We start from the raw sequence: 26,104 nt of genomic DNA, 5'->3' as shown, positions 1-26,104 counted from the left end.
ATTCCTTCATAAGTGTTTACTCTGTAACCCTTAATCCAACCATCTAAGTTTTTCAAACATTCATATACCCAGCTAGCCCAAGGGGTACCATCATGCTTTTTGAGGGTCCTAAACCTCTTAAGGTACTGGGAAGGGGTATTCCCAAATCTAGCAATTAAAGCTAGCTTCACACACTCATAATCCATCCTATGCACCTCCCCCAACTCCATTACAACATCAGATGCAACAGTGGGTAGCCTAGAGAAGAGCCAGGGAAGCAATTGATTCCCTGTAAGACCTTGAATACAATGGTTATATTCAAACATTGCCAACCAATCCAAAATATTAAGCTTAACCTCATACATCCCCACAATTTCTTTAGGCATACGGGGTCTCTAAGGACTGGAAGACCTAGAAGACTCTGGGAGAGAAGCATTTTCAAGAGACAATCTTTTCATTTCTAGTTCATGATTCATCTCCATTTCTCTGAGCTTACGTTCTTGGTGTTTGTGTTCAGTTTGAGCATTTAAACGTTTGAATTTCAGTTCAAGCCTAATTTTCTCTAGAGCAATTAATTCAGGACTGAGTGTAGGACCTGTGGGGGTCCCAGTGGACAAGGGTTGAGGTTGCTGAACAAGCAAGGGGGCAGTGATGCCTACATTAAGAGACACATCTACCTCTTCCAATTCATCATTAACAGATATATTATCATCCTCAGTACTTTCCACATTTGCTAGAGAGTCAGGTATTTCAGACCCACTCCCTAGACTTGGATTCTTTAACAACTTTTCAATAAATTCAGACTTTTTGCCTTTGGCAGAGAGGTTCCTTTCTTTATACATGTTTCTTAAATAATCAGCAGTGTAACTCAGGAGGGTCTCCTGACTGTGGCTTTCCATATCAGACACGATTGGTATTGCTTTTAGTGATGTTAGCCTTGTGGTTAGTTGATCCAAGGTAATAGCAGCACTCTTAAGTGTAATTACTATACTTTGATCCTCACCGCTGTACACCAGTGTTAGGCAGAATTATATGCAGTACCCTTTGGGAACACCACACACAATTAAGACTACAAGTGACAGTACAAATTCACCTTTGGTACAAGCCTGTACTACACAGTTAAAGTGGTAGCGATGGCTGAGCAGCCAGACTTATCTCAAGAGTAAGTGAGCAGGATCAAATAGTTACACAAAGGACAACAATTACTATGATTCAGGCAAACACTGACTCAAGGTTTTCAAGTAAAAGAGTATACATTTATTTCACTCTTCAGTTGTAAAACATTACACTATTATAAGCAATTTAAAAATCACACTCCTAATACACCAAACCACTCCCAATAAATTCCAGACAAGTTAAGGTCACAAAATGAAGTGGGAGCAAAATGGCACTCTAGCAATATAAAAGGGAGGGAAAAACAAAGTGAATAGAAATTGAACCACACCAACAGGTGAACAAGAGAAGGTACAGTGATAGAATCAGGTAGAAATGGTTTAGGACCACAGTCAATGGGTCAAAAGTCTTTTGCTCAAGATCACACAATTCAGGGTAGTTTGCGGTAAAGTTCATGCCATGGATTCCGGACGAGGTTGGTTGGCAGAAAATTTAGTTCAAAGAGAAGAGAAGGACAAGCCCTCGGTTTGGAGAAAGATTTCAAACACTTTCACCACGGCTGAACGAAACTAACAACCGGATTTGCACAGTACCTTAAAACGGAGAGGAAGCTGTAGCTGAGGCAGACGTTCCTGGTAGTTCCTGCAGGCTCACGGTTCTTGAAGCAACTGTCGGACTGACACGAAGTAGGAAGACTGGAGGGTCCTGCACTACCCAGGGAAGAAACCAGCAGCAGAGCAAAGCAGCAAATAAAAGATGCGCTCCTTAAAACCCAAGCAGGGTCCGACCTTCCTGGCTATCCGGCCCACTGTAGCTCTGTACAGCAAATTCGACCAGAGGAGGGGTCCTGGCTTGCAGTTTGGGCGAACTGGTTGGTCCCACCAGCTCAAGGGAAGAAGTTTCCTGAAGGATCTTCTCTGTCATCGGATTCTGAAGATTCGGACCTGCAGCAGGCCTTCAGTCATTGTAGGGGTCCGCTTCCATCAGCTCCTCATTGGTTCTTTCGTTCCAGTGGCGACTCTGCCTTTCCAGAGCCCAGAGACCGGCTTTTTATGCAGTTTTCCCCCATTCATACAGCCTGGCTGTCAATCACACAGCAGGGTGGCTGTCCTGGCAAGGACAGTCACCCAGCCAATCAAACAGGAGTGCGACTTGGGTTACCAAGGGAACCCATGGCCGGGGTCCGAAGACCCTCCCTCACATCCTGCCTGCCCAGACTTTCAGGCACCTTTAGGAGTGCTTCTGTGCAGAAGCCCGCGAAAAAGACGGCGAACAAAGGGACCAAACCTGGTTTGGCGCGCAGAGTAAAACACGAGAAAGACTTTTACAAAAAGAAATGGCGAATAAACCCAGCCGGAAACCATAATAAAATATATATGGTCAAGCGGGTTTATGTTTGAGGTTAATATAATAGCCTGAAACAATACCATGGTTATTTAAGATAACAGCGGTATAAAACATAGGGTAATTACCATTGCCACCAGCCAAGTCTTAGTGCAAAGGGAGCAAACCAATGCTCCAAGAGACACAGACAAAAAGGGATGAGCATTAACCCTTTCCAGTACTCCATGGAAGATGGGGTGTACTGGGTCTATGGCTTAACTTGACTAAAAGTTAATGGCAACTTTACCTTTTCTGGGGGACAGTAGTCAGCCCCAGAAAAAGGAGTCAGTGGGAAGTCTCAAAGACAACCCTGTGTCATTGCACTGAAGGTGCTGTGTAACACATATGAAAAATGATGCTCATGGAGTAAGTGAGGCTCCAGAGCCCAAGAACACACAATTGGTAAAAGTACACACAGCAAAATACATGTAAGAGTAGGAAAAAGGCTCACACTCTTACCAGTGAAATAAATAAATGCTAGAAATCCAGCAAAGCTGCTGAGGGACTCATTAGGTAAGGGAAATCAGCCATTTATGAAAATTCTCCCTAACAGCAGGTGGGATCTCCAATGGCTGAAGAAGACCGCTGGTTTTTGCTTCTGCGATTTATTTTGTGCACTCACACCACAGGATTGGATAAACTGAATAATGTCTTTGCACCAAGTGGGCCACCAGTAATTCCGTATTAGCTTAGCTAGTGTTTTAACGATTCCCGGATGACCTTCCATTAAAGAGTCATGATAGTTAGAGATGACTTGTTCCTGTAATTCTTTACTTGGCAAGTATAGACGGTTCTTGAAATATGGTAGTTGATCTTTAATTGTGTGATTTTCCCCTTGTATACTCCATTTGTGCAATAGCTTGGGACTCATCAAAAGTTGGATCTTGTTCTGGAGTTCACTTTGTGTCAATGTTGCTGTAAGGCCTAGAAGTTTGCCACTTGGAATAATGGCCACTGGATCTGGGGTCGTGTATACCCTTTTTTCAATTCCCATGAGGGAGAGGGCCTCAGCCTTTCCATTTCTTACTCCCGGTCAAAACGTGATCATGTAGTCATATTCTGTGAAGAGGGCCCAGCGCAGTTGACGTGAAGATTGAGCCTTTGCTGTTTTTAAAGAGTGTAGGTTTCGATGCTCAGTTATTACGGTGATGGTATGCCTGGCACCTAGGAAGTAATGTCACCAGGCCTTAAAAGCTGATTTGATAGCTAGAAGTTCTTTATCTGTGATAGCACAGTTGAGCTCAGGGGATGAGAACTATGATGACCAGAAAGCCACAGGATGCAACTGACCAGATTCAGGGTCCCTTTGTGAGAGAACAGCTCCCACTGCCATTCTTGAGGCATCCGTTTCCACCACGTAAGGGAGGTCTTGGCGAGGATGTCGTAGAATCGGGGGCAGAAGTAAACCTCTTTTTGATTTCTTGAAAGGCCTTTTCTGCTTCTTCTGTCCTGTAAGTGGTTTCAACCCAGCACTCCACCTAAATCAATGCCTAGTATGGGATGCCCAATTGAAACCCTTATTTATATATTTTTATGTCAAAAGTTCTTTTATTTCTGGATGATGTACCCTTATATAAAGCCCCTCTCTTTGAATCCCCCTGGTCTCACTGAACCAAGAAGAAGGTTGTTTTGCAAAGTCAAAAGATTGATTTGAAGAATTGAACAATATATATTACATCACACTTTTATGAATATGAACAATATCTAAATGTCACACTTTTTAATATTTATGCATGATCAGCAATAGGTAGTAGAGATCAACAATCTCTTTAATCAATTAGGAGTAGGAATAAGAAGAATAATGTAGCAGAGAATAACTTTGTGTGGCTTCAATGAAATGCAATGATACAAGATTAATGCAACACAGAAATGAAACTTGATATGAATTCAATCCAAGACAATGTAATAACTCTTTGCCCCTGTTACTACTCACTCCCCCCAATATGCAATATGAAGAGATGGAATAAGGGCACACAGGTTTCAGGAATAACAATCAAACTGCAGTTTCAATCCTGATTCCCCCCAGCAAGCTTAGAGACAACAGGAATGATTTTAAAACAGGTCAAATGCTTTTAAATGTGGTTTGAAATGAATGGTAAAAATGCTAAGAATGGATTCTAATTTGCTAAATGGGATTCAGAACTAGTGAGAGCCACTTTGGATTGGTTCAGGTAGACACTAGCAATGATTGTTGAATGATTGGCAGATGGAAAACAAAATTCAGAAGTTGAAAGCAAGAAATAGCTGTTTTTACATGTGGTGAAATTGTGCCAAATGCGAAATCGCGGCAATCTTTTCAGCGCACGAAAAACGCGATTACCTAAGAACTATAAGCTGAGGATGTTAGCTTCAAAATGACATTTAAATTTCGTTCCTACCATGTGGGGTTCAAAAGTTACAGAGGTTTTAGTGAAGGTCGATTTTTCTCAAAAAGGGTCAAGATTTTACAAATGAGATGGCGCTTTTGAAGATTTACCAACAAGGATGGGCTTATACTAAGGGGTTATGAAGATGCAAGATACCCAACAGCCAGCCACCAGAGCAGCGGCGCCTCCGCTCCGACTTTTGTCCGCCAGGACACTTGACTTTCTTCAGAAAAATATCAGCGCGCAGATGATTATCACTACAATTATCACAGGATTATACAGATGAGAGAAGTATTCAGGATAGAGACAAGAGATTATACAATGCAGTTATGGATATGTTGGAATGCTTTGGATTGGATTACTTAATACTAAGAGGTTGGTTATGGACAGTTCTACGCTAAATACTCACAACCATGGGCTGGAATGGGCCCGTCAAAGATCTGGTCAAAGGTTTGGCTGGATTTGCTCGCCACCGGACAGGTCTCAGGCACTTGGTTCTGCTCTCAGCAAGGCACAGTGGTCTGCACGGCCTCGGGTTCTGGGTTACAGCTCTGCTCCACTGATCTGGATCTTGGGGTTCTAGCAAGGCTTCTTAGCCAGAAGCAGCCAAAGCAGCAGAGCCAGGCTGTTGAATGGGTTAGGCCCCGTGGAAGTGTTGAATGGGTTAGGCCCCGTGGAAGTTTAGGGGTCAAAATCCGGTTGCAAGATTTTAAAGGCCCGCTGAGAAGGGTTCAGCTTTTTGGGTTGGGCCTTCTGCTTCAGGGTTCTGGAGTCTGGATATGGGTTCTTTCTGCAGAGCGCTTTGCCGGTAGATCAGTGATGGGTGAATGTATGTGTCTGGGTCCTCAACAGTCCCTATTTATCCATCTTCCAAAGGGGTGGGGAGGCTGATTATACTATGCCCAACCCTCTAAGAATCTGATAGGCCAGAGGATTCCCTCTCCCCTGATTTGAGAAAAGGGAACAGTGTGTCATGATGTGTCATGTTTATGGCCCAGGGAGAAAACCTCCCCTTTGTTTCTGTACAGTATATCTTATTTTTCATAAAAAACATATATACAATATCTCCAACTTGTTAATAATACATATTTACATTACAGATGAACTAAGGTAAGTTTCTGCCGAAGTCTCATGTTCCTACAAGTTTTAGTTCACAAATGACAGTTTTTCACGCTTTTGGTGGGTTAGCCATTTTCAGATCTGAACAATTTTTTATACATATATGCACATAACATCTGGGCATATCCCTGTAAATTTTCATGTTCCTAGAATAATCACAATAGCTAGGATATGAACATTTTTGTGGTTCAGTCGCTGAATGTCGCACAGATTCCAAATTAGTTTTAAACTGTGAGCGAACTTTTCATTTTAATAACCTCCAAATTCCATATTTTTATCAGATCAGTACACTTTTCTATAAGTCTTTTTCTTAAACATACAGTTTCTGTGCTTTCTGAATCCACAAACGGTTTGTCTCCGCCTCCAAGGTCTTGGCTGGGCCAGAGAGTCACATGGGCTTGTCTTCCTGGGCAGTTGGTTTCAGTTCACACCCGAATTAGCATTTTCTTTCAGTTCAAGAAACCCATTGTCTCTTTCCCAGAGCAGCAGAGCAAGTCTCCTCCTCTTCTCATTGGCATCCAAATGAGATTTCCTATCCTTTTGGTGGGAAGGAAAAGGGTGGTGTGTTCTCAGTGGGGGAAAACCTCTTTGAAGTTTAGCTGAATCAGGTTACCTTACAGTAATTGTGACTTTGTTCCTTGTTAAAATTAAAGTTACAAATTCAAAATAAGCAAATATATCTTCAATTCCAGTCTTTTTCAACATGGAAATTAAGTTGGGGGAACCTATATCGCATTTGATGGAAGTCTCTGCTTTCCCCACACTTAGATTTTGAGACACAAGTTTTAACATGACTGGTTTAGAGATCACCAGCTTCTGACAGAGGCGAGTAGCGTATTGTGCCTATTTTCAACATATTTTTCCAAGCAAGCATTTTTAAATGTGGATTTTCTTCTGATAAATGTACTTCTACTGACATTGTATTTATGTGGATTCTTGAAGTAGAATGATGTTTAACACCTAACAAAAAGGTTGTATCTTTTGTGTGGTTTGTGAACCATGATTTTTGCAAATTTGACAACCAAGAAAAACGGATTTCCAAACAGCTCTGTGTTTCTTTTGCAATCAGCATTGCTTTATCAAGTAGATTCAGGCTGATCTGTGGGTAGCCCAATGGTGAGTTTTGGCAGTGGTCTCCTGTTTTACCAATGACATAGGCAAAAGTGGATTGGCGGCATTTTGTTTCAGGTTTTTCCTGCGCACTTCTGGGTGATTTCAGCGTGCATAGTGCTTTTCCAGCAGCCATTCTGATATTCCTGATGCACACAGCGCACAGTAATGTTGCAGGGCCTGGACTAGTGGGTAAAACATCCCACAGTCCATTGGAATTTCTTACTGTTTTTTCATTATAATGATGTGATCGGATGTACTATTTGGGAATAACCTGGGATGAATCGGCAGTAAAAATGTGCAAAGCCCAGCATGCTCTGGATTCCTTTGAGAGAAGTCAGTGACGGCCAAGTTAGAATGGCATCTACCTGGTGCATATCCATTCAGATTCCTTTTGGGACGAGAACAAAACCAAGGACATGAAATGAACATTTTTCGAGTTTAGCATATAGGTGATGTTGACAGAGATTTGTGAGGACAGAACAGACATGCTTGACATGGTCTTGTTTTGAAGCAGAATACACTAAGATATCATCAATGTAGACCAAGGCACACAAGACGATTAATTCCCTTAAGACATCGTTCATGAAATATTGGAAGGCAGCGGGTGTGTTGCAAAGCCCAAAGGGCATTACCTGGTATTCACACAGGGCATATTTGGTGAGAAAGGTGGTTTTCCATTTGTCTCCTTTCTTTACCCAAACAAGATGGTACGCCCCCCGCCCCCAAGGTCCAATTTAGTATAGAATTGGGCATCTTTGACTTGATCCAACAGTTCCAGAATAATAGGCAGTATCTGTATCTGTCTGTTGCTCCCTCTGTGATAGCAAGTGAGAGCACAATGATCGGAAAAGACCAACTTCTTTGCACGCCAATCTATGTGAGGGTTGTGAGCTACTAACCACGGCATCCCTAAGATTAGCCGGAACTGAGGCACCGTGATGATGTCGAAAGCAATAGATTCCCGGTGTCCATCCTGGCACAGGAGGGTTAATGCCGCTGTACATTGGGTTACTGGACCGGAAGCTATTTCCGAACCATCAACACTAGTGACCTTTTCAGTAGTCGACTTTAGGCACAAGGGAAGCTCCATTTTTGCTGCCAGATCTTGGTCCATGTAGTTCCCAACTGCTCCGCTATCTATGTATGCTTCTGCAGCATGCATTCGAGAAGGTTTTTGGTGGTTGATCAAAATCAAAGGTAGCGCAAAGTGTGACTTCTGTAGCTAACCTTCCTCGCTCGACAAGCGGACCTCTACGCTTGCCGGGTTTGGTAGTTTTCTGACTCCTTGTTGTCTTCTTCTTTCTCTGTGGCCCCAACGGTTCTCCTCGGAGGCTTCATTGGGCACTCTCTAAAGAAATGGCCTGATTTTCCACAGTATAAACATAACTGCTGCTGCCTTCTCTTGTCTTTTTGGGCCTTGGTTAAAGGGGCCCTTACCCCACCAATTTGCATTGGTTCCACCATATTTTCAGTTGAACGTGAGACATTGTCCTTTCACGGAACTTACATAGCACAAGTGTCCAGTCTAGTCCGATCTGCTCTTCTGTCTTGCAGCCTATGATCGAGCTGAACAACAAGATTAATAAATTCTGCGCAGTCCTTTGGTGGATCAACCACTTGGGCAAGAACGTCCTTTAACTCTCTCCGTAGACTCCGGTGGAATAACGTGGTTCTTTTATCTTCAGGGTACCCTGCTTCAACAATGAACCTGTTGAAAGTTGCTATGTATGCTAACAGGTCTTAATTTCATTGACGAAGGGACAAAAGTTTGTTGTCTAATGCCTGTCCATGGGTCCGGCAAGCACAGATTTTCTCCATCTCTTGCTGAAAACCACTGAAGTCGCGTAGCAGTGGATCATCCTTACTTACTAATGGTACAGACCAATCTGCAGCACTGCCACTCAATTAAGATAAAACAAAAGCAACCCATGACTGGTTGTTAGGAAAGGCTCCATGTCTGCAAAGGAAATGAAGACAAAACTGGTTCATGAATGTTGCATACTTCTTGGGATCCCCTGTAAAACATTCAGGTGGAGCTAAAGGAACAGCTCCAGGGAGGGTTATCAGTACCGGACTGGCTGATGACATTGGCATTGATGGAAAGCTACCAGGCAGTGGGGCCTGTCCCGAACTATCAATTCTTTCTTCAGGGTGTTGGTCTCTTGCATGGGTGAATGTACTTCGGCTCGTAACTGTCCCAACAACTGAGCTAATTGGTTGGTTTCTGATGTTTCCATGGCGCCCAGGTGGATAGTGGTTTGAAGGCTTTGCATTCTGTAACGCTCACCTGGTATCTCCGGGGACGCCACTCAGCCCTGGCTGGACCACTCACACTCTCGAATCTTCTCCCTTGGTAATGCTTCAGAGAGTTGGGCCTTGATTTTTGTACGATGCGATCTCCGTCCTGCTTCTCAATGCAGGGGTGTGTAGTTGGATTGGGCGTGTTGCGACCTAGGTACTTCACTGGTGCGAGCCCTGTTCGAGACCAGTCCTGCTGTGACTCCAACTTGTTAAGGTAGGTTGCTTCTCAGAGTTCTGATATTTCAGTCTCTTCTTTCTTTCTTTCTCCTTGTTCTTTTGCTCTTTCCTTTAGGTGTGGAAAGTGATTTTGTTTGGCATTGCCATGCTGACTGGTGAGCGAATGCACAGTGCGCTGCGTTATTCCGTCAGTAATATGCGATGCGCTGTGTTATTTTGCCTTCTCTTGTGCTAACCTGTGTCTCTTGTCTTGCTTGCAGGTCGCTGTGATGCCCCAGAATGGATGCCGAGCAGGAGACGATTGAATCAGGTAAGATTCTTGTGGTTCCTTAATAAGAATGATTTGGTGCTTACTCGTGCTGCTTTTCTCACTCTTTTCCAGGTTGCGGTGTTCCGGAGGAGGATGCGGTGTTCCAGAGAAGGATGCAGCGCCTGGAGGCTGGTGTTCAGGAGAAGGATGCAGCGCCTGATGCTGGTGTTCTCTGGACGGGTAAACGATGGATCTGAGACAGGATGCTACTCACAGGTAAGTGCTGCAGTAATGATGTTCTTGTTCTTTCAGGGAGCGCGGTTCCCGGATACAGCAGGTAAGGAACTCAGGAGACTGAGCTGGACACGGTGAGCATCACGCTGCTAACAGCAGAGTAACGCGAAGTGTGTTCCTCTGTTTAGGCATGGTTATATAGCCTCAGGTATCCCAAGGCCCGACCACACTCAAAACACTAGACCGCATAGCTCAGTTCTTGAAACTGAGCTATGTGGGAACATCCATGGTGGGCCAAGCTCATTACAAAGCCCAGGCCCCCATGTTACCTTTACATTGAGTATAAGCCGCCAGGACTGACTCTAGGAGAGTCTTTGGCGAGATGGCAAGGCTTTCAGGGTCATAATAGGAGATCCTAACCTGGGTCCAATGGGTTGGCTGATTTGCCTATGAGGGTTGGGGGTAGGGCTCGTGACAGGGCTCTATAATCCCGAGATCAAGCATCTTGTTGACCTCTCCTTTGATGTCGGATCTTACATGTTCTGACATTCTGTAACCTCTGCTTTTTACAGGTAAACAGTCACCAGTGAGGATATCATGCTGGCCCCAAGGGGCCAGGCCCAGTGAAAGTGAAAACAGGGAGGCAAACTGATTTAACAGAACTTTGCACTCCTCCTGTTGTTCAGATGTCAGTTGAGAAGAGAGATTGACTCCTTCTATTTTCTCATCCAAAGGTTGGCCTCTGAGGAGGGCAGGTAGAGGTTCACTCTCCCCCTCCTCTTGAGCTGAAGCTAGAAGCAAAGCTCCCACTTTCGAGACATATGCCTTGAAACGGTTGGTGTGAAAGACTCCTTAGGTCTGCCTAAGTCCACCAAATAGTTCACCTCTCCAAGTTTGCCCACAAACTTGAAGGGTCCTATCCATTTGTCCTGCAAAGCCCTCTGCCTTGCTGGCACCATAACTAATACAAGCTGGTCTTGAGTAAGCTCAACCATCCTGGCCTTCTGGTCATGCCAATGTTTGACCAGAGCCTGACCTGCTTTTAAGTGATCAGTAGCTTCTGCCATCATTTGTGACATTCTCTTCCGGAGACCTATCACATAGTCAGTCACTTTGACTGGCTTGGGGGAAGGAGCACTCTCCAACCCCTCCTTAATCAGGGCCAATGGAACTCTGACTGGATGGCCATAGAGAAGTTCAAAGGGACTGTAACCAACTCCCTCCTGAGGGACTTCTATATAAGCAAAGAGAAGACATGGCAGTAGTATTTTAAGGGGTTCCTCTAAAGCACCTATCATGCTCTTCATAGTACGATTAACCCTCTCTACCAGTCCATTTGTCTGTGGATGGTAGGCTATAGAGAACTTGTAAGTGACACCACAGTTTGTCCACATGGCTTGCATGTAGTGGGACATAAAATTTGATCCCCTGTCGGATACCAGTTCCTTAGGAAACCCTACTCTGGTAAAAATACCAAGTAGAGTCTTAGCCACAGCCTGAGCCGTAACAGTTCTCATAAGTATGGCTTCTGGGTATCTTATAGCATGGTGTCATGATGCCTACCCCGGGCATCTGGACCAAGCCCATCAGCCCCAGAAGCAGGCATCCAGACATTTATTAAAACCTCAGCAGCCCCGGCTAGGGGCTATCTGGGTTCAGTCCTGGCACCTTGGGCGCCAGGCTCATAATAGAAATCAGTCTTGGCGTCTAAGGTGCCAGGCTCATAGTCATCACTTACCTCAGGCAGACCATGCTGCAAATGAATCCAGGCCAACGTGAGGCCTGAAAGGGACTATATTTCTACAGGGACTATTTTTTACTCGGGTGTGGTTCTAGGGACTTCTTACCTGGGACTACTTTTGAAGCTATTTAAACCACGCTTGTCCAGCAACACACGCTTCACGTTATTCTGCTTTCTGCAGCGTAACGCTCACCGTGCCTGCAAGCCAGCATCCAGTCTTCTGCCACGCCCGCCTCGAATCCGGAGCTCATAGAAAAAGGGGAAAGAAGGAGAAAAGGTTAGATCACTGACATTATTTTAATTCCTTACCTGATTCTGGATCTTGCACGACTCCGAGCCTGAAAGGACATAACTTCAGCATGCGTCACATCGCCAGCTGCAACGCCGCTCCATACCCACCAGTCCACAGCATCTTTCGACTCGGCGCTGCCGCCATCATTTTCTTCGGCGAACTCCAATACCTGGCGGAAAACAAAGGAATAACAAGGTGAGCCTAGAGAGCTGACAAAGACAATCACTTTACCACAAGGCTTACCTGATTTACCACTGGAGGCATTACCCATCAATACGTCACATCTTCTTATGCCGCATCTATAAAGGGAGGGAAAACAACAAGTTAAACTCCCGCAACTTTTACCGGATAGTGTTGGGTAATACAGACTCTTACCTGAACGCCATCAGCAGCCTCCAGACAATATTTTTTAGCTGCAAATCAACAAGGGGACGCAAGAGTGAACATCGGACATATTGAACTCTTTGAACTTAATAAACCCCAGAGTCAATATTCCTCCAGAACTCCAGCACCCCAAACCAGTGAAGTAACTGGTATCTACGCGCCCCTGCATGCCACACAGGATGGGGAGCTCATCATTTAAAAACATAAGGTGAGGATACTAATTGGGAATATCGGAGGTTACTAGTGGGGAGAGCGAGAACAGTGGGGAGGGACCATCACTCAAATCCATGGGGCTAAATCCCTTTCTGCACTTGCAGGAGAATACTTCTACGGGTCAAGCAGACGAGATTAGGCGGGCCAGACCAGACTGTCATCTCTGCACTACACTTCACGTTGGTGGAGACCGCAGCTGTCCGGGTCCGATCGACGCCCCTGTGGGAACCAGGTGCGCGTAACAGAACGCGAAGCCTATCTACAAATCCCCACCCGGGCGTAATGGAAACCTCAGAGACCGACCAACTAGCCCAATTGTTAGGGGAACTTAGGGCAGAAGTCCACTCCGCGCGCCAAGAAACTAGTGCCCTCAGGAGAGAACTGATTATGTCAAAGGAACGCACTGATGATCTTGCTAGGCAACTGCTGCAAAACCAAGCTGGGCAAACACCACTACCTGGACTCAGGGGGAATCCAACTCCTGTCTCATCGAGCAATCCTGTGCAAGCGGTTCTACTAGGAAGCATTCCTTTAGCTCCACCCAAACATTTTTCTGGGGACCCGAAAAGGTTCGCCGTGTTCATGAACCAATGCCGCATGCACTTTCTATGCAGACCTGGAGCTTTCCCAAATGACCAAGCCAAAGTAGCCTTTGTACTATCATACCTTAGTGGCAGCGCAGCGGATTGGTCAATCCCACTGGTCAACCAGGATGACCCTCTTCTTCAGGATTTTCAGGGTTTTCAATTGAGCATGGAAAAACTATTTGCCAGACATTCACAGGGACAGGCCTTGGATAACAAACCTTTATCCCTACGACAAGGTAATCAGGATTTGCTAACCTATATCGCAACCTTCAATAGGTTGGTGGTGGAAACCGGATGGCCAGAGGAAAAACGAGTTACATTATTTCATCGTGGACTTCGGGGTGAACTCAAGGATGTTTTGGCCCAAGTTGTGAACTCACCTCAGGATTGCGCAGAATATATAGACTTAGTAGTCCAGTTAGACCACCGACTTCAGAATAGAAAGGCTGATCGAGCTAAATTCGAGAATCGGGTATTGGTTAAACCCAATGTTACCCCCAAAGCAACAGATGTATCAGAACCTATGCAGATCAGGGGCGTTAAGGGACTCCTAACTCAAAAGGAAAGAGAAAGGAGATGACAGATGCAATTCTGTCTGTACTGTGGGGCCTCAGGACATTTTCTATGGGATTGCCTTATAAAACCATCCAAGAACGTAGTCGGAGTTACTGTTAGAAATCAAACAGAGCCTGATTCGGGAAACGACCACGCCCGACAAGCGTAGAGGTCCACTTGCCGAGCTTGAAGAAGGACACTCAGACCTCGCATCTAATCATACCAAGGCAGCCATCACGTATGCATGCAGTAAGGGCATACATCAATAGCGGGGCCGTAGGAAACTATATGGACCACAAATTGGCTTCTAGGATGAATCTACCTCTCTTCAAAAAAAACACTTTGGATGTCATCACCACAGTCGACGGAACTGAAATTGCCTCTGGTCCTGTAACTCATTCCACTACAGAGATGACATTGTTGGGATAGGATGGGCATCGAGAGACTATTGTGTTTGATTTAATCAAAGTCCCGGAGTTCCAAATAATACTGTGGATACCTTAGTTGGAAACACATAATCCTTGTATTGATTGGCGAGAGAAGAGAATAACCTTCCCAGATTGTTCGCACACCTGTTACCCGGAAAAAACCTTGAACAAAGGCCTGGCCACAGTCACTAATCCAGTCATGCAGTTACCTCAGGAATAACAAGAATTCCAGGACGTTTTCCAAAAAGAACAGGCAAACACCTTACCGCCACACAGATCATACGATTGTCAAATCGACCTCATACCCGGTGCGCAACCTCCATACAGTAGGATCTACGCCCTTACGGAACCCGAAAACCTACACCTACGACAATACTTGGATCAATACCTTGCTAATGGCTTCATTCGTCCATCCAAGTCCCCTGCATCCTCAGCTTTATACTTCGTACCTAAAAAGGAAGGTGACCTCAGAACGTGTATAGACTACCGCGCATTAAATCAGATTACGGTGAAGAACCGATACCCATTGCCTCTAATCCCCAAATTACTAGACCAAGTAAAGGATGCTTGCATGTACACTAAATTAGATCTCAGGGGGGCATATCACCTGGTACGTGTAAAGTAAGGCGCCGAATGGAAGACTGCCTTTCGTACCAAGTACGGATTGTTCGAATATCAGGTGATGCCCTTCGGGTTGTGCAATGCACCAGCAGCCTTTCAGTATTTTCTGAACGATGTCCTTCGTGAACTCATTGATTGACGTCTGTGTTGTCGTATACATCGCCGATATTCTAGTGCACTCCTCCTCAGAATCAGACCATGTTAAGCACGTTTGTGCAGTCCTCGAGAAAGTACGTCAGCACAAGTTATATGCAAAATTGGAAAAATGCGTTTTTCATGCTACAGAAGTTGAATTCCTTGGATTTAACCTGACTCCAAAAGGAGTCCGAATGGACTCTCGAAAGGTGGATGCAATTCTCAAATGGCCATTACCCAATTCAGTTAAAATGGTACAAAGCATGCTTGGATTTGCTAATTTCTACCATAGATTTATTCCAGACTTCTCACATGTTGTACACCCCATTACAGCACTTTTGCAAAAAAACAAACGCTTCTTGTGGACCGAAGAGGCTGAAAAGGCCTTCCAAGAGCTGAAATTGAAATTCACGTCGGCACCTGTCTTGAAGCATCCACGCCCCGAGCTCCCATACGTAGTCGAAACTGATACATCCAGTTTAGCCATGGGTGCTGTCCTGTCCCAGAAGGATCCTGAAACCGGTCAACTTCATCCAGTGGCATTTTGGTCCAGAAAGTTCTCGGCCCCCGAGTTTAACTATGCGGTTACCGATAAAGAGTTGTTAGCCATCAAATCCGCCTTCAAGGCTTGGCGGCATTATCTTCTCGGTACCAGGCACACCATTACTGTAATCACCGATCACATGAACTTGCAGTATTTAAAAACAGCCAAGGCCCAATCATCGCGTCAACTTCAATGGGCATTATTCCTCGCTGAATTCGATTTCGTGATCACTTATCGACCAGGTTGCAAGAATGGTAAGGCAGATGCCTTATCCCGAATAGGGATGGGAGAAGCATTTTCGAACCCAGAACCGGAGCCTATAATTCCAGAACAAAGAATCCTTGGCATAACTACTCTACAGACTTTAGAAGATATTCATTTAAAAATCCAACTACTTTTCGATTCAGCAGCCCTGCAGGACTGGGTGAAAAAGGGCCAAGATTATTCAGTCATCAATGACTTACCTTACTATCAAGGGCGACTATTTCTACCACACAAAGAACTACAAGAACTAGTAATCACCAATTACCATGATGCTCTGATGGAAGGACACCCAGGTATTGCAAAGACTGAAGCTAACATTAAAAGACAATTCTGGTGGCCCACCTGGCGAAAAGACATAGGCCCTCATTACGACCCTGGCGGAGAGGGGTTTACGCCAGCGTAATGCATGGCGTACCTCTCCGCCAGACTACGACATTCCGTAGCGCCATGGTGATTTTTACGCCTGCTTTTTGCAGGCGGAAAAATCCATGGCGCTAAGGGACTTGTTGTTAATTACGCCACCGTAATTTACGGTGGCGTAATTAACGCCTTCCCCACTCCCATTATACCCTATGGGGCAAAAATGGGAATGGGGAAGGGTAAATGGGGATTGGGGACTTACCGCCCCGCCAACCTCGGAATGGGGCGGTAAGTCTGCCAACCCCCATGGCGGTATTGGCAGCTCTGCGCCATGGTCCATGGTGCAAATTGCACCATGGACCTCCGCCAGGGTCATAATGAGGGCCATAGAGTCATTTGTGTTGTCTTGTGGTATCTGCGCCCAAAACAAAAGCCAGAAGAAAAAAACAGCCGGTCTTTTACAACCTTTGGATACTCCACCCACACCCTGGCACACTTTGTCTTTAGACTTTATTACAGATCTTCCTCCGTGTAATGGGTTTAACACCATTCTAGTTATTGTTGATCTTTTTCCAAGATGTCCCACTTTATTCCTTTAAAGGGATTACCTTCCGCTTCAATTTTGGCCAAAGAATTTCTCGAAAACATTGTTCGAATACATGGTTTTTCTTCTGTATTGGTCTCTGATCGAGGTAATCAATTCATTTTGCAATTTTGGAAGAAATGTTGTCAATTGGCGCAAATCGACGTGAGGTTATCTACCAGTCACCATCCCCAGACCGATGGTCAGACGGAGAGGACCAACCAGACTCTTGAACAATACCTACGTTGCATGCTACACCAGACCGAAAGCAATTGGAATTGGATATTTTATGGATTGCTGAATATGCATACAATAACTCAGTACATTCAGGAACCGGACAAAGCCCCTTTCATACCACATATGGACATCATCCTCGAACCTCAGAACACGATTCGCCCCAGCACTTAGAAATGCTGGCAGTGACCCATCTGCACTCTACTATTACACAAGCCTTTAAGGAGGCAACTGAACATTTGAAACAAGCAAAAGAGAAATACAAGAAAAATGCGGATCAACATAGAAATGACAATACCAGATTGGAGATCAAGTTTGGCTGGCTACAAAACACATACCTCTAAAAGGAACGCAAACTTTTAATCCTAGATATTTGGGACCTTACACCATTAAAGCCATTATCAACCCGGTGGCCGTCAAATTAGAATTACCCTCTAATATGCGGATCCATCCTGTCTTTCATGTTTCACTTCTAAAACAAGTTCAACCCGGAACAAGATTAACCAAACCACCTGACCCCATCCTGATAGATGGAGAACCTGAATTTGAGGTAAAAAATATCTTAGACTCTAAGATGGTTAAATCAAAACTTTTTTATTTAATTGACTGGAAGGGTTACGGACCACAAGAAAGGTCATGGGAACCCAGTGACCACGTTCATGCACCTCGGTTGGTGAAGAGATTCCATCGGAACTTCCCAGACAAACCAGGGCCCAGGGGAAGAACAACCTTAGGAGGGGCCTTGGTGGGGAGTGCTGTTATGATGCCTACCTCCGGGCATCTGGACCAAGCCCATCAGCACCAGAAGCAGCCATCCAGACATTTATTAAAGCCTCAGCAGCCCCGGCTAGGCGCTATCTGGGTTCAGTCCTGGTGCCTTAGGCGCCAGACTCATAATAGAAATCAGTCCTGGCCCCTAAGATGCCAGGCTCATAGTCATCACTTACCTCAGGCAGACCATGCTGCAAATTAATCCAGGCCAACGTGAGGCCTGGAAGGGACTATTTTTCTACAGGGACTATTTTTTACTTGGGTGTGGTTCTAGGGACTTCTTACCTGGGACTACTTTTGAGGCTATTTAAACCACGCCCGACATGCAACACACGCTTCGCGTTATTCTGCATTCTGCAGCGTAACGCTCACCGTGCCTGCAAGCCAGCATCCAGTCTTCTGCCACGCCTGCCTCGAATCCGGAGCTCCTAGAAAAAGGGGAAAGAATGAGAAAAGGTTAGATCACGGACATTATTTTAATTCCTTACCTGATTCTGGATCTTGCACGACCCCGAGCATGAAAGGACATTACTTCAGAACGCGTTGCATCGCCAGCTGCAACGCCGCGCCATACTCACCAGTCCACAGCATCTTTCGACTTGGCGCTGCCTCCATCATTTTCTTCGGCGAACTCCAATACCTGGGGGAAAACAAAGGAATAACAAGGTGAGCCTAGAGAGCCGACAAACACAATCACTTTACCACAAGGCTTACCTGATTTACCACCAGAGGCATTACCCTTCAATACGCCACATCTTCTTATGCCGCATCTATAAAGGGAGAGAAAACAACAAGTTAAACTCACAAAACTTTTACCGGATAGTGTTGGGTAATACAGACTCTTACCTGAACGCCATCAGCAGCCTCCAGACAATATTTTTTAGCTGCAAATCAACAAGGGGATGCAAGAGTGAACATCGGACATATTGAACTCTTTGAACTTAATAAACCCCAGAGTCAATATTCCTCCAGAACGCCAGTACCCCAAACCAGTGAAGTAACTGGTATCTACGTGCCCCTGCATGCCACACAGGATGGAGAGCTCATCATTTAAAAACATAAGGTGAGGATACTAATTGGGAATATCGGAGGTGACTAGTGGGGAGAGCGAGAACAGTGGGGAGGGACCATCCCTCAAATCCACGGGGCTAAATCCCTTTCTCCACTTGCAGGAGAATACTTCTACGGGTCAAGCAGACGAGATTAGGCGGGCCAGTCCAGACTGTCATCTCTGCACTACGCTTCACATTGGTGGAGACCACAGATGTCCGGGTCTGATCGACGCCCCTGTGGAAACCAGGTGAGCGTAAAACATGGAGATTCATTACATGGTAGGTGGTAACCATGGCGCTATTAGCGCCATGGTTGCCGCCGGTATTTTATCGTGTCCGCCTTGGTGGATGGCGGAATTACCGCCCTACTCTAAGGTGAGCGGGGGCGGTAATTCCCCATTCACCAAGGCACTTCCCCATTCCCATTTCTGCCCCCATAGGGCTCAATGGGAATGGGGAAGGAGCTAATTGCGGTACCGCAAATTGCGGTACCGTAATTAGCACAAAGGTCCGTTTGCGGGCCCGTTCCTTAACGGCTGTTAAAACCAGCCATGAAGGTCGGGTCCCACAAAGGGACCTCTTAGTAAGGCGGTAAGGGTTTACCGGTACCAGTGCCCTTACCGGTACCGGTAAACCCTTACCGTCTACCGTGTAATGAGGCCCATGGTCTACTACAACCAGGATAAACCTGTTCCCTGAAGATGTGGGAGGGTCAAGAGGACCAACAATATCGATGCCCACCCTCTCAAAATGAACTCCCACCACTGGGAGAGGCAGCAGGGATGCCACATTCTTGTCTCCACTCTTGCCAGAGGTTTGGCAAGTGTGACAGCTCCTACAGAATTTGTCAACTTCTAAACCCATTTTAGGCCAGTAGAAGAATAAGGAGAGCCTTTCCTTGGTCTTTTTGAAACTCAAATGACCAGCCAAAGGTATCTCATGGGCCAACTGTAGGAACTGGAGTCTGTTGGCAAGTGGCACTACAATTATTTTGCAGTCCCCAGGGATAGACTCTGTTGGTTCATTGTAGAAGAGGCCATCTTCCCAGCTTAACCTATGCTTTCCAACTTCTTGCACATCAAGTTGGCTAGCAGCCTGGTGTCGAAGACCTTCGAAAGTAGGACACTTTCTTTGTCCTCTGCTGAAGTCTGCCCTGTTGGGTCCACCTTCTGCCAGTAGAGACTGCAGCTCAGGATGGTCAACGGGGTCAAGATGTCCAACCAAAACAGTGTTTTCTTCCAGATTTGACTCTTCAGAGACTGGCTCAACCACACAAGGTTGTACCTCACTCTCTGCCTCAGCAGGTGGAGGGATCACAGGTGTGATCTTGGACAATCCTGGGGATGTCCTTGTTGGTAGCACAAGGGTGCTGACTGACTTTTACCTTGAGGTCTTGGGTTTCCCCTTTGCCTCTTTCTTTCCAGAATTAGCAGTGAGTAACTCCTGTGGAGTGGGAGTGATAGTTTCCTCTATCAACTCCTCTGGAGAGCCTCTTAAGGTCCTCTCCCTTGCAGGCCTAATGAGCTCCTGTCTCCTCTTACTGGGAGGCCTGGGGGTGCTAGACACAACTCCAAGAGTTTTCAGCTCATTACCCAACAGGACTCTCCCAGGCACTTCCCTCTGCACACTAACAGGTATTTTGACAGTCATATAATTACACTGGATGAGAGCTGGTAACTGGGGAAGCTTTTGCACAGTGCCCCCAGCTAACTTGGTGAATCATTTGGGTGCCTTAGCAACATCCTCCACCTTGAAAAATGATTCATCCACCACAGTTATGCTTGCTGCAGGGTCTCTGATGGCAGGAGTCTCCTGGCCATTCACAAGAACATTATTTTTCATAATACTCTTTAGTATTATCTGGGATGGAATTATAGACATCTAAATTCTGTTGTTCCCACAAGCCCAGGGACACTAAAGAAACACTAGCTGAGACTATCATGGGTTAATCAGCCAGTGGGTGAATGTTTCCACTTGACGTAGGTACTTCTTCCTCTGGGCAGAAGGCTAAGGAGATAGTGTGGACCCCTGAAGGTTTACCCTTACATCTGTGATCACCTTTCACATGGTCAGTTGACCCACAAACATAACATTTCCCAAATGTCTTGATGAATGGGGGTTTGTTCTGACCTCCATCTGGTTTGGGTCTAGATGGTGCACTAGCCTGATTCGGTTTCCCTTGTGGTTTACCCTTATGTTACTGTTTGTGGCGTTCTTTTGGATTGGAGGTATTAGAATTCTCCTTGTTATCTTTTTTTGGCTCCTTTCCCTTCTTCTGAGTTGACCCAGAATCCTTGTGAGTAGCCGTGTTGGCAACCCACAAGTCAGCAGACTTAGCTAACTTCTTTGGATCTATCTCCTTAGAATCAGCCAAGTGCTGTCTGAGCTCAGGCGAGCAGGCATCATAAATTGACTCCAACATAACAAGCTTTCTCATACCTTCATAAGTGTTTACTCTGTAACCCTTAACCCAACCGTCTACGTTTTTCAAATATTCACATACCCAGGTAGCCCAAGGGGTACCATCATGCTTTTTGACGGTCCTAAACCTCTTAAGGTACTGGGAAGGGGTCTTCCCAAATCTAGCAATTAAAGCTAGCTTCACACACTCATAATCCATCCTATCCACCTCCCCCAACTCCCTCACAACATCAGATGCAACAGTGGGTAGCCTAAAGAAGAGACAGGGAAGCAACTGATTCCCTGTAAGACCTTGAATCCCATGGTTATATTCAAACATTGCCAACCAATCCAAAATATCAAGCATACATACCCACAGTTTCTTTAGTCATACGGGGTCTCTTGGGACTGGAAGACCTAGAAGACTCTGGGAGAGAAGCATTTTCAAGAGATAACCTTTTCATTTCTAGTTCATGATTCAACTCCATTTCTCTGAGCTTAAGTTCTTGGTGCTTTTGTTCAGTTTGAGCATTTAAACGTTTGAATTCCAGTTCAAGCCTCATCTTTTCTAGAGCAATGAATTCAGGACTGAGTGTAGGAAATGATGGGGTCCCAGCGGACAAAGGTTGAGGTTGCTGAGCAGGTAAGGGAGCAGGGAGGCCTATATTAGGAGACACATCTAATTCCTCTAACTCATCAATAATAGACACATTTTATTTTCCACATTTGCTGGAGAGTTAGGCATTTCAGACCCACTCCCCAGACTTTGGTTCTTTAACATCTTTTCAATCAATTCAGACTTTTTGCCTTTGGCAGAGAGGTTCCTTTCTCTACACAGATTTTTAAATAATCCACAGTGTAACTAAGGAGGGTCTCCTGACTGTAGCTTTCCATATCAGACATGATTAATATTGCTTTTTAGTGATGTTAGCCTTGTGGTTAGTTGATCCAAGGTAATAGCAGCACTCTAAGTGTAATTACTATACTTGATCCTCACCGCTGTACACCAGTGTTAGGCAGAATTATATGCAGTACCCTTTGGGAACACGACACACAATTAAGACTACAAGTGACAGTACAAATTCACCTTTGGTACAAGCCTGTACTACACAGTAAAGTGGTAGCGATGGCTGAGCAGCCAGACTTATCTCAAGAGCAGGTGTGCAGTATCAATAGTTACACAAAGGGACAGAAATGACTATGATTCAAACAAACACTGACTCAAGGTTTCTGAGTAAAAGAATATACATTTATTTAGACATCAGTTGTATAACATCTCACTAAAGTAAAGCAGTCGAAAAATCACACTCTTAATACACCACACCACTCCCAATAGATTCTGGAAAAGTTAAGCTAAATAATGAAGTGTGAGCAAAATGGCACTCCAACATTTTAAAAAGGGAGGGAAAGACAAAGTTAGAAACAAATTGAGCAGCACCAACAGGTAAGTAAGCAGAGCAATCTAGAAAGAGGAACTACAGTGATTGAATCAGATGAAAAAGGCTTAGGGCCAAAGTCAGTAGGACAAAAGTCTTTTGTTCAAGATCACAAAGTTCAGGGTAGCTCACGGTTAAGTCTTTGCCAAGAGTTCCAGACTAAGTTGGTCGGCAGAAAAGTTTGTTTAAAGAGGAGAGAAGGACAAGCCTTCAGATTTTCGAAAGGTTTCACACACCTTCACCGCTGCTGGATGAGAAGAACAACCGGATTTGCACAGTACCTTTAAATGGAGAAGAAGCTGTAGCTGAGGCGGAAGTTCCTGGCAGGTCCTGCAGTTTCACGGTTCCTGAAACGACTGTCGGACTGACATGAAGTAGGAAGACTGGAGGGTCCTGCACTGCCCAGGGAAGAAACCAGCAGCAGAGCAAAAAAACGAATAAAAGGTGCACTCCTTAAAACCTAAGCAGGGTCCGACCTTCCTGGCTATCCGGTTCACTTTAGCTCTGTACAGCAAATTTCGACCAGAGGAGGGAGTCCTGGTTTGCAGTTTGGGCAAACTGGTTGGTCCCACCAGCTATGGGGAAGAAGATTCCTGGTAGATCTTCTCTGTCGTTGGAGTCTGAAGATTCGGTCCTGCAGCAGGGCTTCACCAGGTGGTTCAGTCATTGTAGGCATCCTCTTCTGTCAGCTCCTCATCGGTTCTTTCGTTCCAGTGGCGACTCTGCCTTTCCAATCCCAGAGACCTGCTTTTTATGCAGTTTTTCCCCATTCACACATCCTGGCTGTCAATCACCCAGCAGGGTGACTGTCCTGGCGGGACAGTCACCTAGCCACACAAACAGCAGTGTGACTCGGGTTACCAATGGAACCCTTTCAGTGGTCCTAAAACACATCCCTCACATTCTGCCTACCCCGACTTTCGGGTGCCTAAGGAGGGCTTCTGCGGAGAAGCCCACGAAAAGACAGTGAACAAAGGAACCAAACCTGGTTTGGCATGCGGAGTAAAACCCGAGAAAGACATTTTCAAAAACAAATGGCGAATAAACCCAGTCAGAACCGTATAAAAACGTATATGGTCCAGCAGGTTTAAGTTCGAGGCTACCAAGATGGCCTAAAACAATACCAAGGTTATTTAAGATAACCGTGGTAGGAAAAATAGGGTAGTTACCACTGCTACCAGCCAAGTCTTGATGAAAAGGGAGCGAAACAATGCTCCAAGGGAAACAGACAAAAAGGGATAAGCATTAACCCTTTCCAGTACTCTATGTAAGATAGTTTGCACTGGGTCTGTGGATTTTAAAGAGACTAATAAAGTCAATGGCAACTTTACATGTTCTTTACTTTACATGTTCTGGGAGACAGTAGTCAGTCCCAGAAAATGGAGTCTGAGTTGGGAAGTCTAAAAGACAACCCTGTGTCACTGCACTGAAGGTGCTGTGTAACACACAGTAATAAGATGATGCCTATGGAGTAGGTGAGGCTCCACAGTCTATGAACACAAGAATGTTAAAACGCACACAGCAAAACACATGTAAGAGTGGGAAAAAAGGCTCACACTCTTACTAGGTGAAAACAATAAATCCTAGAAATCCAGCAAAGCTGCTGAGGGACTCAGTAGGTAAGGGAAATTAGCCATTCTGGAGAATTCTCCCTAACAACATGTGCATGTCCTATCCTTTTTTGATTTAGGCATTCTGGTTCTGCGAGATGATCACACGTGAATTTCATCAATGCGGCTGATTCAGCTGTTGTTTCTTGATTCTCCATTTTTTTTTCAGTCGGGTCAACTACTGGCAAACTTTTCAGCCCCAGAGCCTTGTCTCCGTTTGGTTTGGATCTTGGCAAAAATGTGGTGCAATTTTATTTGGCACTTGATTTAGATCTGTTTGAATTCCTACATTGAGCGCTAATTTAGTCTTATTTCCTTTGGTCTGCTCCTTAAGTAAGTTATCATCATTCTGCATGATTTCTTAGTCATCGATCACCTCAATTATAATCCTATCCTTGTTGTTGTTTTTCATATTCTTTTTTGGCACTCTTTCCATGCTCTTTGTTAGTGGTGTTTTAAGTGTGTTGATGAATGCTGTTGTGTCAGTATTACGTATTTTCCTTCTTTTTCTGATTTTTGGTTTTCTGTTCTTGAATTACTTTTTGAGTATTTCCTGTTTCATGTGTTTGTTTCTTTGTTGTTTCTCTTCGTCTTTTCTTCCTCTGTCGCTTTCATTTTATTGTTGGTTCTTCCTGCCCATCATTTTGGTCATTCTTTTTTCCCACGATATAGATTTCTGTTTGGAAGAAACCCTCTTCTGCAATTTGCACGAGGTATATCATTTCTTCCATCATTGACTCAGATAATGGTGTATCATCATTATCCTTAGTTGATTTTTCTCTCATTTTGTTTAGTATATTCTGTCATTGTATGTCCTTTCTTAATGACATGACATTGTTGTGTAAGGCTTTGAGTTGTAGCTTGGAATCTGTCCATCTGGCATTTAGTTCTTTCACATTCAAGGACTATGTGGTAAATTCGGTTGGCTTTTCGGTTAGTTCGTCTCTCAGAGATGAATTTACAGTTGCTTTCAGTCCCACTATCTCACTGTGCTTTTCCTCTGTTTCCTTAGTGAGTTCCATGAGAATTCTGGTGTGGGTTTGAACCTCTCCTTTTAACACTTCAAAGACATTTGCCAGAGACCTTAGGCGAGTCGTCTGTCTCCCTTGTGTTTGTGTTGTTATTTTGACTTTCAGTTGTTATTTTGATGGTATTTTGTATCGACTTCTCTTTGTGCTGGTCCAGTTGCAACTCTATTTCCAATTGAGAGATTGCATTTAGGCCATAGGATGAATTGATTGAGATGTTATGCACCGGCACCATTAGTTTCTCCCCATATTTGTACAATTGTTGTTTCAACAGGACAATTTATCTTGGTTGTTGGTTCAGTTTTAATGGACATAGAATCTTCAGCCTTCTCTAACATATCCACATTACTTAAACTGTGACATCTACATTTCAGAAAGAATTCCATTGTTGTTCTTTTCGAGGTCGTAGCTGTTAACGTGTAGTCCGCAATCTTGGGCTGTGTGACTTTTATAATTGTGAAGTTTGGCGTTGATTGGTGTGTATGCCCACTCCTTTTGATTAGCCATGAGGTAGACAGCAGTTGTGTGTCTTTGCCGATGTATGTCAATTGGGGTTCTGCCAAGTCATCATGAGATGCATAGTTGATGGATTTAATCTTCAATTGTCTGATTTGATTGGCCTTTTTATAGTTAGTTGCCTGTGATATTTCATGTTGTTCTGGGGCTTTGAGATTATCCCAGAGTGCTCCACTTCTTAGGTTGTACATCCTTGTCATGTTTGGTCGATCAGCGTTGTTTTTCTATTTATTTAGAGCTATGCTCCTTCACTGACTAATATGGCTCCTGTTGTGTTTTCTGCACCTTAGTTAATCAGCAATTGCCTCTGTCTTG

Source organism: Ambystoma mexicanum, chromosome 8 (genome assembly GCF_040938575.1).
Source record: "Ambystoma mexicanum isolate Mex_15411 chromosome 8, UKY_AmexF1_1, whole genome shotgun sequence".
NCBI lineage: Eukaryota > Metazoa > Chordata > Amphibia > Caudata > Ambystomatidae > Ambystoma > Ambystoma mexicanum.
Note: the sequence above shows the minus strand (reverse complement) of the source record.